This window comes from Euprymna scolopes, chromosome 9 (assembly GCF_053919585.1).
Source record: "Euprymna scolopes isolate OS-2025 chromosome 9, ASM5391958v1, whole genome shotgun sequence".
Classification (NCBI taxonomy): Eukaryota; Metazoa; Mollusca; class Cephalopoda; order Sepiida; family Sepiolidae; genus Euprymna; species Euprymna scolopes.
The window spans coordinates 118,768,628-118,783,424 of NC_136490.1; positions in this window are offsets into that span (position 1 = coordinate 118,768,628).

Below are 14,797 nucleotides of genomic sequence, written 5' to 3' on the forward strand. Positions count from 1 at the left end.
CAGACGTGTAAGATGTGGTGGTGTTCCGTGTTTTTTTTTTCTGCTTTTTACAAAGTTCTATTCAAAATAGTAGGGAAGGAGACATTTCTGATGCTTTGTTGACTGGTTTTCTTTATTTTGACCCCATAATAAAGAGATAATTCAACATTGAAAAAATCTCAATTTTTGCATCCGCGGACGTGTAAGATTTGGTGGTGTTCCGTATATTTTTGTTTCTGCTTTTTACAAAGTTCTATTAAAAATAAAAGGCAAAGAGGCATTTCTTATGTATTTTTGACTGGTTTTCTTTATTTTGAACCCACATTAAAGGGATAAATCCAATATTGAAAAAATCTCAATTTTTGCATACGCGGACGTGTAAGATTTGGTGGTGTTCCGTGTATTTTTGTTTCTGCTTTTTACAAAGTTCTATTAAAAATACAAGGCTAGGAGGCATTTCATATGTATTTTTGACTGGTTTTCTTTATTTTGACCCCATAATAAAGGGATAATTCAAACATTGAAAAAATCTCAATTTTTGCATACGTGGACGTGTAAGATTTGGTGGTGTTCCGTATATTTTTGTTTGTGCTTTTTACAAAGTTCCATTAAAAATAAAAGGCACAGAGGCATTTCTTATGTATTTTTACTGGTTGTCTTTATTTTGAACCCATAATAAATGGATAATTCCAACATTGAAAAAATCTCAATTTTTGCATACGCGGACGTGTAAGATGTGGTGGTGTTCCGTATATTGTTTTTTTCTGCATTTTTAAAAGTTCTATTAAAAATAGAAGGCAAGGAGACATTTCTGATGTATTTTTGACTGGTTTTCTTTATTTTTACCACATAATAAAGGGATAATTCCAACATTGAAAAAAACTCAATTTTTACATACGCGGACGTGTAAGATTTGGTGGTGTTCCGTATATTTTTGTTTCTGCTTTTTACAAAGTACTATAAAAAATACAAGGCTAGGAGGCACTTCTTATGTATTTCTGACTTGTTTTCTTTATATTGATCCCATAATAAAGGGATAATTCCAACATTGAAAAAATCTCAATTTTTGCATACGCGGACGTGTAAGATTTGGTGGTGTTCCATATATTTTTGTTTTTGCTTTTTACAAAGTTCTATCAAAAATGGAAGGCTAGGAGGCATTTCTCATGTATTCTTTACTGGTTTTCTTTATTTTGATTCCATAATAAAGGGATAATTCCAACATTGAAAAAATCTCAATTTTTGCATACGCGGACGTGTAAGATTTGGTGGGGTTCCGTATATTTTTGTTTCTGCTTTTTACAAAGTTCTATTAAGAATAGAAGGCTAGGAGGAATTTTATTTTTATTTTTGACTGGTTTTCTTTATATTGATCCCATAATAAAGGGATAATTCCAACATTGAAAACATTTCAATTTTTACATACGCGGACGTGGGAGATTTGGTGGTGTTCCGTATATTTTTGTTTATGCTTTTTACAAAGTTCTATTAAAAATACAAGGCTCGGAGGCATTTCTTATGTATTTTTGACTGGTTTTCTCTATTTTGACCCCATAATAAAGGGATAATTCCAACATTGAAAAAATCTCAATTTTTGCATACGCGGACGTGTAAGATTTGGTGGTGTTCCGTATATTTTTGTTTCTGCTTTTTACAAAGTACTATTAAAAATACAAGGCTAGGAGGCATTTCTTATGTATTTCTGACTGGTTTTCTTTATATTGACCTCATAATAAAGGGATAATTCCAACATTGAAAAAATCTCAACTTTTGCATACGCGGACGTGTAAGATTTGGTGGTGTTCCATATATTTTTGTTTCTGCTTTTTACAAAGTACTATTAAAAATACAAGGCTAGGAGGAATTTCTTATGTATTTCTGACTTGTTTTCTTTATATTTACCCCATAATAAAGGGATAATTCCAACATTGAAAAAATCTCAATTTTTGCATACGCGGACGTGTAAGATGTGGTGGTGTTCCGTATATTGTTTTTTTCTGCATTTTACAAAGTTCTATTAAAAATAGAAGGCAAGGAGACATTTCTGATGTATTTTTGAGTTGTTTTTATTATTTTTACCACATAATAAAGGGATAATTCCAACATTGAAACAAACTCAATTTTTGCATACGCGGACGTGTAAGATTTGGTGTTGTTCCGTATATTTTTGTTTGTGCTTTTTACAAAGTTCCATTGAAAATAAAAGGCACAGAGGCATTTCTTATGTATTTTTGACTGGTTGTCTTTATTTTGATCCCATAATAAATGGATAATTCCAACATTGAAAAAATCTCAATTTTTGCATACGCGGACGTGTAAGATGTGGTGGTGTTCCGTATATTTTTTTTTCTGGTTTTTTACAAAGTTCTATTAATAATAGAAGGCACGGACACATTTCTGATGTATTTTTGAGTTGTTTTCTTTATTTTGACCCCATAATAAAGGGATAATTCCAACATTGAAAAAATCTCAATTTTGGCATACGCGGACGTGTAAGATGTGGTGGTGTTCCGTATATTTTTTTTTCTGCATTTTACAAAGTTCTATTTAAAATAGAAGGCAAGGAGACATTTCTGATGTATTTTTGACTGGTTTTCTTTATTTTTACCACATAATAAATGGATAATTCCAACATTGAAAAAAACTCAATTTTTACATACGCGGACGTGTAAGATTTGGTGGTGTTCCGTATATTTTTGTTTCTGCTTTTTACAAAGTACTATAAAAAATACAAGGCTAGGAGGCACTTCTTATGTATTTCTGTCTTGTTTTCTTTATATTGATCCCATAATAAAGGGATAATTCCAACATTGAAAAAATCTCAATTTTTGCATACGCGGACGTGTAAGATTTGGTGGTGTTCCATATATTTTTGTTTTTGCTTTTTACAAAGTTTTATCAAAAATGGAAGGCTAGGAGGCATTTCTCATGTATTCTTTACTGGTTTTCTTTATTTTGATTCCATAATAAAGGGATAATTCCAACATTGAAAAAATCTCAATTTTTGCATACGCGGACGTGTAAGATTTGGTGGGGTTCCGTATATTTTTGTTTCTGCTTTTTACAAAGTTCTATTAAGAATAGAAGGCTAGGAGGAATTTTATTTGTATTTTTGACTGGTTTTCTTTATTTTGATCCCATAATAAAGGGATAATTCCAACATTGAAAACATTTCAATTTTTACATACGCGGACGTGGGAGATTTGGTGGTGTTCCGTATATTTTTGTTTATGCTTTTTACAAAGTTCTATTAAAAATACAAGGCTCGGAGGCATTTCTTATGTATTTTTGACTGGCTTTCTCTATTTTGACCCCATAATAAAGGGATAATTCCAACATTGAAAAAATCTCAATTTTTGCATACGCGGACGTGTAAGATTTGGTGGTGTTCCGTATATTTTTGTTTCTGCTTTTTACAAAGTTCTATTAAAAATACAAGGCTAGGAGGCATTTCTTATGTATTTCTGACTGGTTTTCTTTATATTGACCTCATAATAAAGGGATAATTCCAACATTGAAAAAATCTCAACTTTTGCATACGCGGACGTGTAAGATTTGGTGGTGTTCCATATATTTTTGTTTCTGCTTTTTACAAAGTACTATTAAAAATACAAGGCTAGGAGGCATTTCTTATGTATTTCTGACTTGTTTTCTTTATATTGACCCCATAATAAAGGGATAATTCCAACATTGAAAAAATCTCAATTTTTGCATACGCGGACGTGTAAGATGTGGTGGTGTTCCGTATATTGTTTTTTTCTGCATTTTACAAAGTTCTATTAAAAATAGAAGGCAAGGAGACATTTCTGATGTATTTTTGAGTTGTGTTTATTATTTTTACCACATAATAAAGGGATAATTCCAACATTGAAACAAACTCAATTTTTGCATACGCGGACGTGTAAGATTTGGTGGTGTTCCGTATATTTTTGTTTGTGCTTTTTACAAAGTTCCATTGAAAATAAAAGGCACAGAGGCATTTCTTATGTATTTTTGACTGGTTGTCTTTATTTTGATCCCATAATAAATGGATAATTCCAACATTGAAAAAATCTCAATTTTTGCATACGCGGACGTGTAAGATGTGGTGGTGTTACGTATATTTTTTTTTCTGGTTTTTTACAAAATTCTATTAATAATAGAAGGCACGGACACATTTCTAATGTATTTTTGAGTTGTTTTCTTTATTTTGACCCCATAATAAAGGGATAATTCCAACATTGAAAAAATCTCAATTTTGGCATACGCGGACGTGTAAGATGTGGTGGTGTTCCGTATATTTTTTTTTCTGCATTTTACAAAGTTCTATTTAAAATAGAAGGCAAGGAGACATTTCTGATGTATTTTTGACTGGTTTTCTTTATTTTTACCACATAATAAAGGGATAATTCCAACATTGAAAAAAACTCAATTTTTGCATACGCGGACGTGTAAGATTTGGTGGGGTTCCGTATATTTTTGTTTCTGCTTTTTACAAAGTTCTATGAACAATAAAAGGCAAAGAGGCATTTCTTATGTATTTTTGACTGGTTGTCTTTATTTTGAACCCACAATAAAGGGATAATTCCAACATTGGAAAAATCTCAATTTTTGCATACGCGGACGTGTAAGATTTGGTGGTGTTCCGTATATTTTTGTTTCTGCTTTTTCCAAAGTTCTAATAAAAATACAAGGCTGGGAGGCATTTCTTATGTATTTTTGACTGGTTTTCTTTATTTTGAACCCACATTAAAGGGATAAATCCAATATTGAAAAAATCTCAATTTTTGCATACGCGGACGTGTAAGATTTGGTGGTGTTCTGTATATTTTCGTTTCTGCTTTTTACAAAGTTCTATTAAAAATACAAGGCTAGGAGGCATTTCATATGTATTTTTGACTGGTTTTCTTTATTTTGACCCCATAATAAAGGGATAATTCCAACATTGAAAAAATCTCAATTTTTGCATACGCGGACGTGTAAGATTTGGTGGTGTTCCGTATATTTTTGTTTGTGCTTTTTACAAAGTTCCATTAAAAATAAAAGGCACAGAGGCATTTCTTATGTATTTTTACTGGTTGTCTTTATTTTGAACCCATAATAAATGGATAATTCCAACATTGAAAAAATCTCAATTTTTGATTACGCGGACGTGTAAGATGTGGTGGTGTTCCGTATATTGTTTTTTTCTGCATTTTACAAAGTTCTATTAAAAATAGAAGGCAAGGAGACATTTCTGATGTATTTTTGACTGGTTTTCTTTATTTTTACCACATAATAAAGGGATAATTCCAACATTGAAAAAAACTCAATTTTTGCATCCGCGGACGTGTAAGATTTGGTGGTGTTCCGTATATTTTTGTTTCTGCTTTTTACAAAGTTCTATTAAAAATACAAGGCACGGAGGCATTTCTTATGTATTCTTTACTGGTTTTCTTTATTTTGAACCAATAATAAAGGGATAATTCCAACATTGAAAAAATCTCAATTTTTGCATACGCAGACGTGTAAGATGTGGTGGTGTTCCGTGTTTTTTTTTTCTGCTTTTTACAAAGTTCTATTCAAAATAGTAGGGAAGGAGACATTTCTGATGCTTTGTTGACTGGTTTTCTTTATTTTGACCCCATAATAAAGAGATAATTCAACATTGAAAAAATCTCAATTTTTGCATCCGCGGACGTGTAAGATTTGGTGGTGTTCCGTATATTTTTGTTTCTGCTTTTTACAAAGTTCTATTAAAAATAAAAGGCAAAGAGGCATTTCTTATGTATTTTTGACTGGTTTTCTTTATTTTGAACCCACATTAAAGGGATAAATCCAATATTGAAAAAATCTCAATTTTTGCATACGCGGACGTGTAAGATTTGGTGGTGTTCCGTATATTTTTGTTTCTGCTTTTTACAAAGTTCTATTAAAAATACAAGGCTAGGAGGCATTTCATATGTATTTTTGACTGGTTTTCTTTATTTTGACCCCATAATAAAGGGATAATTCAAACATTGAAAAAATCTCAATTTTTGCATACGTGGACGTGTAAGATTTGGTGGTGTTCCGTATATTTTTGTTTGTGCTTTTTACAAAGTTCCATTAAAAATAAAAGGCACAGAGGCATTTCTTATGTATTTTTACTGGTTGTCTTTATTTTGAACCCATAATAAATGGATAATTCCAACATTTAAAAAATCTCAATTTTTGCATACGCGGACGTGTAAGATGTGGTGGTGTTCCGTATATTGTTTTTTTCTGCATTTTTAAAAGTTCTATTAAAAATAGAAGGCAAGGAGACATTTCTGATGTATTTTTGACTGGTTTTCTTTATTTTTACCACATAATAAAGGGATAATTCCAACATTGAAAAAAACTCAATTTTTACATACGCGGACGTGTAAGATTTGGTGGTGTTCCGTATATTTTTGTTTCTGCTTTTTACAAAGTACTATAAAAAATACAAGGCTAGGAGGCACTTCTTATGTATTTCTGACTTGTTTTCTTTATATTGATCCCATAATAAAGGGATAATTCCAACATTGAAAAAATCTCAATTTTTGCATACGCGGACGTGTAAGATTTGGTGGTGTTCCATATATTTTTGTTTTTGCTTTTTACAAAGTTCTATCGAAAATGGAAGGCTAGGAGGCATTTCTCATGTATTCTTTACTGGTTTTCTTTATTTTGATTCCATAATAAAAGGGATAATTCCAACATTGAAAAAATCTCAATTTTTGCATACGCGGACGTGTAAGATTTGGTGGGGTTCCGTATATTTTTGTTTCTGCTTTTTACAAAGTTCTATTAAGAATAGAAGGCTAGGAGGAATTTTATTTTTATTTTTGACTGGTTTTCTTTATATTGATCCCATAATAAAGGGATAATTCCAACATTGAAAACATTTCAATTTTTACATACGCGGACGTGGGAGATTTGGTGGTGTTCCGTATATTTTTGTTTATGCTTTTTACAAAGTTCTATTAAAAATACAAGGCTCGGAGGCATTTCTTATGTATTTTTGACTGGTTTTCTCTATTTTGACCCCATAATAAAGGGATAATTCCAACATTGAAAAAATCTCAATTTTTGCATACGCGGACGTGTAAGATTTGGTGGTGTTCCGTATATTTTTGTTTCTGCTTTTTACAAAGTACTATTAAAAATACAAGGCTAGGAGGCATTTCTTATGTATTTCTGACTGGTTTTCTTTATATTGACCTCATAATAAAGGGATAATTCCAACATTGAAAAAATCTCAACTTTTGCATACGCGGACGTGTAAGATTTGGTGGTGTTCCATATATTTTTGTTTCTGCTTTTTACAAAGTACTATTAAAAATACAAGGCTAGGAGGAATTTCTTATGTATTTCTGACTTGTTTTCTTTATATTTACCCCATAATAAAGGGATAATTCCAACATTGAAAAAATCTCAATTTTTGCATACGCGGACGTGTAAGATGTGGTGGTGTTCCGTATATTGTTTTTTTCTGCATTTTACAAAGTTCTATTAAAAATAGAAGGCAAGGAGACATTTCTGATGTATTTTTGAGTTGTTTTTATTATTTTTACCACATAATAAAGGGATAATTCCAACATTGAAACAAACTCAATTTTTGCATACGCGGACGTGTAAGATTTGGTGGTGTTCCGTATATTTTTGTTTGTGCTTTTTACAAAGTTCCATTGAAAATAAAAGGCACAGAGGCATTTCTTATGTATTTTTGACTGGTTGTCTTTATTTTGATCCCATAATAAATGGATAATTCCAACATTGAAAAAATCTCAATTTTTGCATACGCGGACGTGTAAGATGTGGTGGTGTTCCGTATATTTTTTTTTCTGGTTTTTTACAAAGTTCTATTAATAATAGAAGGCACGGACACATTTCTGATGTATTTTTGAGTTGTTTTCTTTATTTTGACCCCATAATAAAGGGATAATTCCAACATTGAAAAAATCTCAATTTTGGCATACGCGGACGTGTAAGATGTGGTGGTGTTCCGTATATTTTTTTTTCTGCATTTTACAAAGTTCTATTTAAAATAGAAGGCAAGGAGACATTTCTGATGTATTTTTGACTGGTTTTCTTTATTTTTACCACATAATAAAGGGATAATTCCAACATTGAAAAAAACTCAATTTTTGCATACGCGGACGTGTAAGATTTGGTGGGGTTCCGTATATTTTTGTTTCTGCTTTTTACAAAGTTCTATGAACAATAAAAGGCAAAGAGGCATTTCTTATGTATTTTTGACTGGTTGTCTTTATTTTGAACCCACAATAAAGGGATAATTCCAACATTGGAAAAATCTCAATTTTTACATACGCGGACGTGTAAGATTTGGTGGTGTTCCGTATATTTTTGTTTCTGCTTTTTACAAAGTACTATAAAAAATACAAGGCTAGGAGGCACTTCTTATGTATTTCTGTCTTGTTTTCTTTATATTGATCCCATAATAAAGGGATAATTCCAACATTGAAAAAATCTCAATTTTTGCATACGCGGACGTGTAAGATTTGGTGGTGTTCCATATATTTTTGTTTTTGCTTTTTACAAAGTTTTATCAAAAATGGAAGGCTAGGAGGCATTTCTCATGTATTCTTTACTGGTTTTCTTTATTTTGATTCCATAATAAAGGGATAATTCCAACATTGAAAAAATCTCAATTTTTGCATACGCGGACGTGTAAGATTTGGTGGGGTTCCGTATATTTTTGTTTCTGCTTTTTACAAAGTTCTATTAAGAATAGAAGGCTAGGAGGAATTTTATTTGTATTTTTGACTGGTTTTCTTTATTTTGATCCCATAATAAAGGGATAATTCCAACATTGAAAACATTTCAATTTTTACATACGCGGACGTGGGAGATTTGGTGGTGTTCCGTATATTTTTGTTTATGCTTTTTACAAAGTTCTATTAAAAATACAAGGCTCGGAGGCATTTCTTATGTATTTTTGACTGGTTTTCTCTATTTTGACCCCATAATAAAGGGATAATTCCAACATTGAAAAAATCTCAATTTTTGCATACGCGGACGTGTAAGATTTGGTGGTGTTCCGTATATTATTGTTTCTGCTTTTTACAAAGTACTATTAAAAATACAAGGCTAGGAGGCATTTCTTATGTATTTCTGACTGGTTTTCTTTATATTGACCTCATAAAAAAGGGATAATTCCAACATTGAAAAAATCTCAACTTTTGCATACGCGGACGTGTAAGATTTGGTGGTGTTCCATATATTTTTGTTTCTGCTTTTTACAAAGTACTATTAAAAATACAAGGCTAGGAGGCATTTCTTATGTATTTCTGACTTGTTTTCTTTATATTGACCCCATAATAAAGGGATAATTCCAACATTGAAAAAATCTCAATTTTTGCATACGCGGACGTGTAAGATGTGGTGGTGTTCCGTATATTGTTTTTTTCTGCATTTTACAAAGTTCTATTAAAAATAGAAGGCAAGGAGACATTTCTGATGTATTTTTGAGTTGTTTTTATTATTTTTACCACATAATAAAGGGATAATTCCAACATTGAAACAAACTCAATTTTTGCATACGCGGACGTGTAAGATTTGGTGGTGTTCCGTATATTTTTGTTTGTGCTTTTTACAAAGTTCCATTGAAAATAAAAGGCACAGAGGCATTTCTTATGTATTTTTGACTGGTTGTCTTTATTTTGATCCCATAATAAATGGATAATTCCAACATTGAAAAAATCTCAATTTTTGCATACGCGGACGTGTAAGATGTGGTGGTGTTCCGTATATTTTTTTTTCTGGTTTTTTACAAAATTCTATTAATAATAGAAGGCACGGACACATTTCTAATGTATTTTTGAGTTGTTTTCTTTATTTTGACCCCATAATAAAGGGATAATTCCAACATTGAAAAAATCTCAATTTTGGCATACGCGGACGTGTAAGATGTGGTGGTGTTCCGTATATTTTTTTTTCTGCATTTTACAAAGTTCTATTTAAAATAGAAGGCAAGGAGACATTTCTGATGTATTTTTGACTGGTTTTCTTTATTTTTACCACATAATAAAGGGATAATTCCAACATTGAAAAAAACTCAATTTTTGCATACGCGGACGTGTAAGATTTGGTGGGGTTCCGTATATTTTTGTTTCTGCTTTTTACAAAGTTCTATGAACAATAAAAGGCAAAGAGGCATTTTTTTTGTATTTTTGACTGGTTGTCTTTATTTTGAACCCACAATAAAGGGATAATTCCAACATTGGAAAAATCTCAATTTTTGCATACGCGGACGTGTAAGATTTGGTGGTGTTCCGTATATTTTTGTTTCTGCTTTTTCCAAAGTTCTAATAAAAATACAAGGCTGGGAGGCATTTCTTATGTATTTTTGACTGGTTTTCTTTATTTTGAACCCACATTAAAGGGATAAATCCAATATTGAAAAAATCTCAATTTTTGCATACGCGGACGTGTAAGATTTGGTGGTGTTCTGTATATTTTCGTTTCTGCTTTTTACAAAGTTCTATTAAAAATACAAGGCTAGGAGGCATTTCATATGTATTTTTGACTGGTTTTCTTTATTTTGACCCCATAATAAAGGGATAATTCCAACATTGAAAAAATCTCAATTTTTGCATACGCGGACGTGTAAGATTTGGTGGTGTTCCGTATATTTTTGTTTGTGCTTTTTACAAAGTTCCATTAAAAATAAAAGGCACAGAGGCATTTCTTATGTATTTTTACTGGTTGTCTTTATTTTGAACCCATAATAAATGGATAATTCCAACATTGAAAAAATCTCAATTTTTGATTACGCGGACGTGTAAGATGTGGTGGTGTTCCGTATATTGTTTTTTTCTGCATTTTACAAAGTTCTATTAAAAATAGAAGGCAAGGAGACATTTCTGATGTATTTTTGACTGGTTTTCTTTATTTTTACCACATAATAAAGGGATAATTCCAACATTGAAAAAAACTCAATTTTTGCATACGAGGACGTGTAAGATTTGGTGGTGTTCCGTATATTTTGTTTCTGCTTTTTACAAAGTACTATAAAAAATACAAGGCTAGGAGGCACTTCTTATGTATTTCTGACTTGTTTTCTTTATATTGACCCCATAATAAAGAGATAATTCCAACATTGAAAAAATCTCAATTTTTGCATACGCGGACGTGTAAGATTTGGTGGTGTTCCATATATTTTTGTTTTTGCTTTTTACAAAGTTCTATCAAAAATGGAAGGCAAGGAGGCATTTCTCATGTATTCTTTACTGGTTTTCTTTATTTTGATTCCATAATAAAGGGATAATTCCAACATTGAAAAAATCTCAATTTTTGCATACGCGGACGTGTAAGATTTGGTGGTGTTCCATATATTTTTGTGTCTGCTTTTTACAAAGTACTATTAAAAATACAAGGCTAGGAGGCATTTCTTATGTATTTTTGCCTATTATCTTTATATTGACCCCATAATAAAGGGATAATTCCAACATTGAAAAAATCTCAATTTTTGCATACGCGGACGTGTAAGATGTGGTGGTGTTCCGTATATTTTTTTTCTGCTTTTTACAAAGTTCTATTAAAAATAAAAGGCAAAGAGGCATTTCTTATGTATTTTTGACTGGTTGTCTTTATTTTGAACCCACAATAAAGGGATAATTCCAACATTGAAAAAATCTCAATTTTTGCATACGCGGACGTGTAAGATTTGGTGGTGTTCCGTATATTTTTGTTTCTGCTTTTTCCAAAGTTCTAATAAAAATACAAGGCTGGGAGGCATTTCTTATGTATTTTTGACTGGTTTTCTTTATTTTGAACCCACATTAAAGGGATAAATCCAATATTGAAAAAATCTCAATTTTTGCATACGCGGACGTGTAAGATTTGGTGGTGTTCTGTATATTTTCGTTTCTGCTTTTTACAAAGTTCTATTAAAAATACAAGGCTAGGAGGCATTTCATATGTATTTTTGACTGGTTTTCTTTATTTTGACCCCATAATAAAGGGATAATTCAAACATTGAAAAAATCTCAATTTTTGCATACGTGGACGTGTAAGATTTGGTGGTGTTCCGTATATTTTTGTTTGTGCTTTTTACAAAGTTCCATTAAAAATAAAAGTCACAGAGGCATTTCTTATGTATTTTTACTGGTTGTCTTTATTTTGAACCCATAATAAATGGATAATTCCAACATTGAAAAAATCTCAATTTTTGCATACGCGGACGTGTAAGATGTGGTGGTGCTCCGTATATTGTTTTTTTCTGCATTTTACAAAGTTCTATTAAAAATAGAAGGCAAGGAGACATTTCTGATGTATTTTTGACTGGTTTTCTTTATTTTTACCACATAATAAAGGGATAATTCCAACATTGAAAAAAACTCAATTTTTACATACGCGGACGTGTAAGATTTGGTGGTGTTCCGTATATTTTTGTTTTTGCTTTTTACAAAGTACTATAAAAAATACAAGGCTAGGAGGCACTTCTTATGTATTTCTGACTTGTTTTCTTTATATTGACCCCATAATAAAGGGATAATTCCAACATTGAAAAAATCTAAATTTTTGCATACGCGGACGTGTAAGATTTGGTGGTGTTCCATATATTTTTGTTTTTGCTTTTTACAAAGTTCTATCAAAAATGGGAGGCTAGGAGGCATTTCTCATGTATTCTTTACTGGTTTTCTTTATTTTGATTCCATAATAAAGGGATAATTCCAACATTGAAAAAATCTCAATTTTTGCATACGCGGACATGTAAGATGTGGTGGTGTTCCGTATATTGTTTTTTTCTGCATTTTACAAAGTTCTATTAAAAATCGAAGGCTAGGAGACATTTCTGATGTATTTTTGACTGGTTTTCTTTATTTTGACCCAATAATAAAGGGATAATTCCAACATTGAAAACATCTCAATATTTGCATACGCGGACGTGTAAGATTTGGTGGTGTTCCGTATATTTTTGTTTCTGCTTTTTACAAAGTTCTATTCAAAATACAACGCTAGGAGGAATTTCTTATGTATTTTTGACTGGTTGTCTTTATTTTGAACCCATAATAAAGGGATAATTCCAACATTGGAAAAATCTCAATTTTTGCATACGCGGACGTGTAAGATTTGGTGGTGTTCCATGTATTTTTGTTTTTGCTTTTTACAAAGTTCTATCAAAAATTGAAGGCTAGGAGGCATTTCTTATGTATTCTTTACTGGTTTTCATTTATTTTGAATCCATAATAAAGGGATAATTCCAACATTGAAAAAATCTCAATTTTTGCATACGCGGACGTGTAAGATTTGGTGGTGTTACATATATTTTTGTTTTTGCTTTTTACAAAGTTCTATAAAAAATAGAAGGCTAGGAGGAATTTCTTATGTATTTTTGACTGGTTTTCTTTATTTTGAATCCATTATATAGGGATAATTCCAACATTGAAATATCTCAATTTTTGCATACGCGGACGTGTAAGATTTGGTGGTGTTCCGTATATTTTTATTTTTGCTTTTTACAAAGTTCTATTAAAAATACAAGGCACGGAGGCATTTCTTATGTATTCTTTACTGGTTTTCTTTATTTTGAACCAATAATAAAGGGATAATTCCAACATTGAAAAAATCTCAATTTTTGCATACGCAGACGTGTAAGATGTGGTGGTGTTCCGTGTTTTTTTTTTCTGCTTTTTACAAAGTTCTATTCAAAATAGTAGGGAAGGAGACATTTCTGATGCTTTGTTGACTGGTTTTCTTTATTTTGACCCCATAATAAAGAGATAATTCAACATTGAAAAAATCTCAATTTTTGCATCCGCGGACGTGTAAGATTTGGTGGTGTTCCGTATATTTTTGTTTCTGCTTTTTACAAAGTTCTATTAAAAATAAAAGGCAAAGAGGCATTTCTTATGTATTTTTGACTGGTTTCCTTTATTTTGAACCCACATTAAAGGGATAAATCCAATATTGAAAAAATCTCAATTTTTGCATACGCGGACGTGTAAGATTTGGTGGTGTTCCGTATATTTTTGTTTCTGCTTTTTACAAAGTTCTATTAAAAATACAAGGCTAGGAGGCATTTCATATGTATTTTTGACTGGTTTTCTTTATTTTGACCCCATAATAAAGGGATAATTCAAACATTGAAAAAATCTCAATTTTTGCATACGTGGACGTGTAAGATTTGGTGGTGTTCCGTATATTTTTGTTTGTGCTTTTTACAAAGTTCCATTAAAAATAAAAGGCACAGAGGCATTTCTTATGTATTTTTACTGGTTGTCTTTATTTTGAACCCATAATAAATGGATAATTCCAACATTTAAAAAATCTCAATTTTTGCATACGCGGACGTGTAAGATGTGGTGGTGTTCCGTATATTGTTTTTTTCTGCATTTTTAAAAGTTCTATTAAAAATAGAAGGCAAGGAGACATTTCTGATGTATTTTTGACTGGTTTTCTTTATTTTTACCACATAATAAAGGGATAATTCCAACATTGAAAAAAACTCAATTTTTACATACGCGGACGTGTAAGATTTGGTGGTGTTCCGTATATTTTTGTTTCTGCTTTTTACAAAGTACTATAAAAAATACAAGGCTAGGAGCCACTTCTTATGTATTTCTGACTTGTTTTCTTTATATTGACCCCATAATAAAGGGATAATTCCAACATTGAAAAAATCTCAATTTTTGCATACGCGGACGTGTAAGATTTGGTGGTGTTCCATATATTTTTGTTTTTGCTTTTTACAAAGTTCTATCAAAAATGGAAGGCTAGGAGGCATTTCTCATGTATTCTTTACTGGTTTTCTTTATTTTGATTCCATAATAAAGGGATAATTCCAACATTGAAAAAATCTCAATTTTTGCATACGCGGACGTGTAAG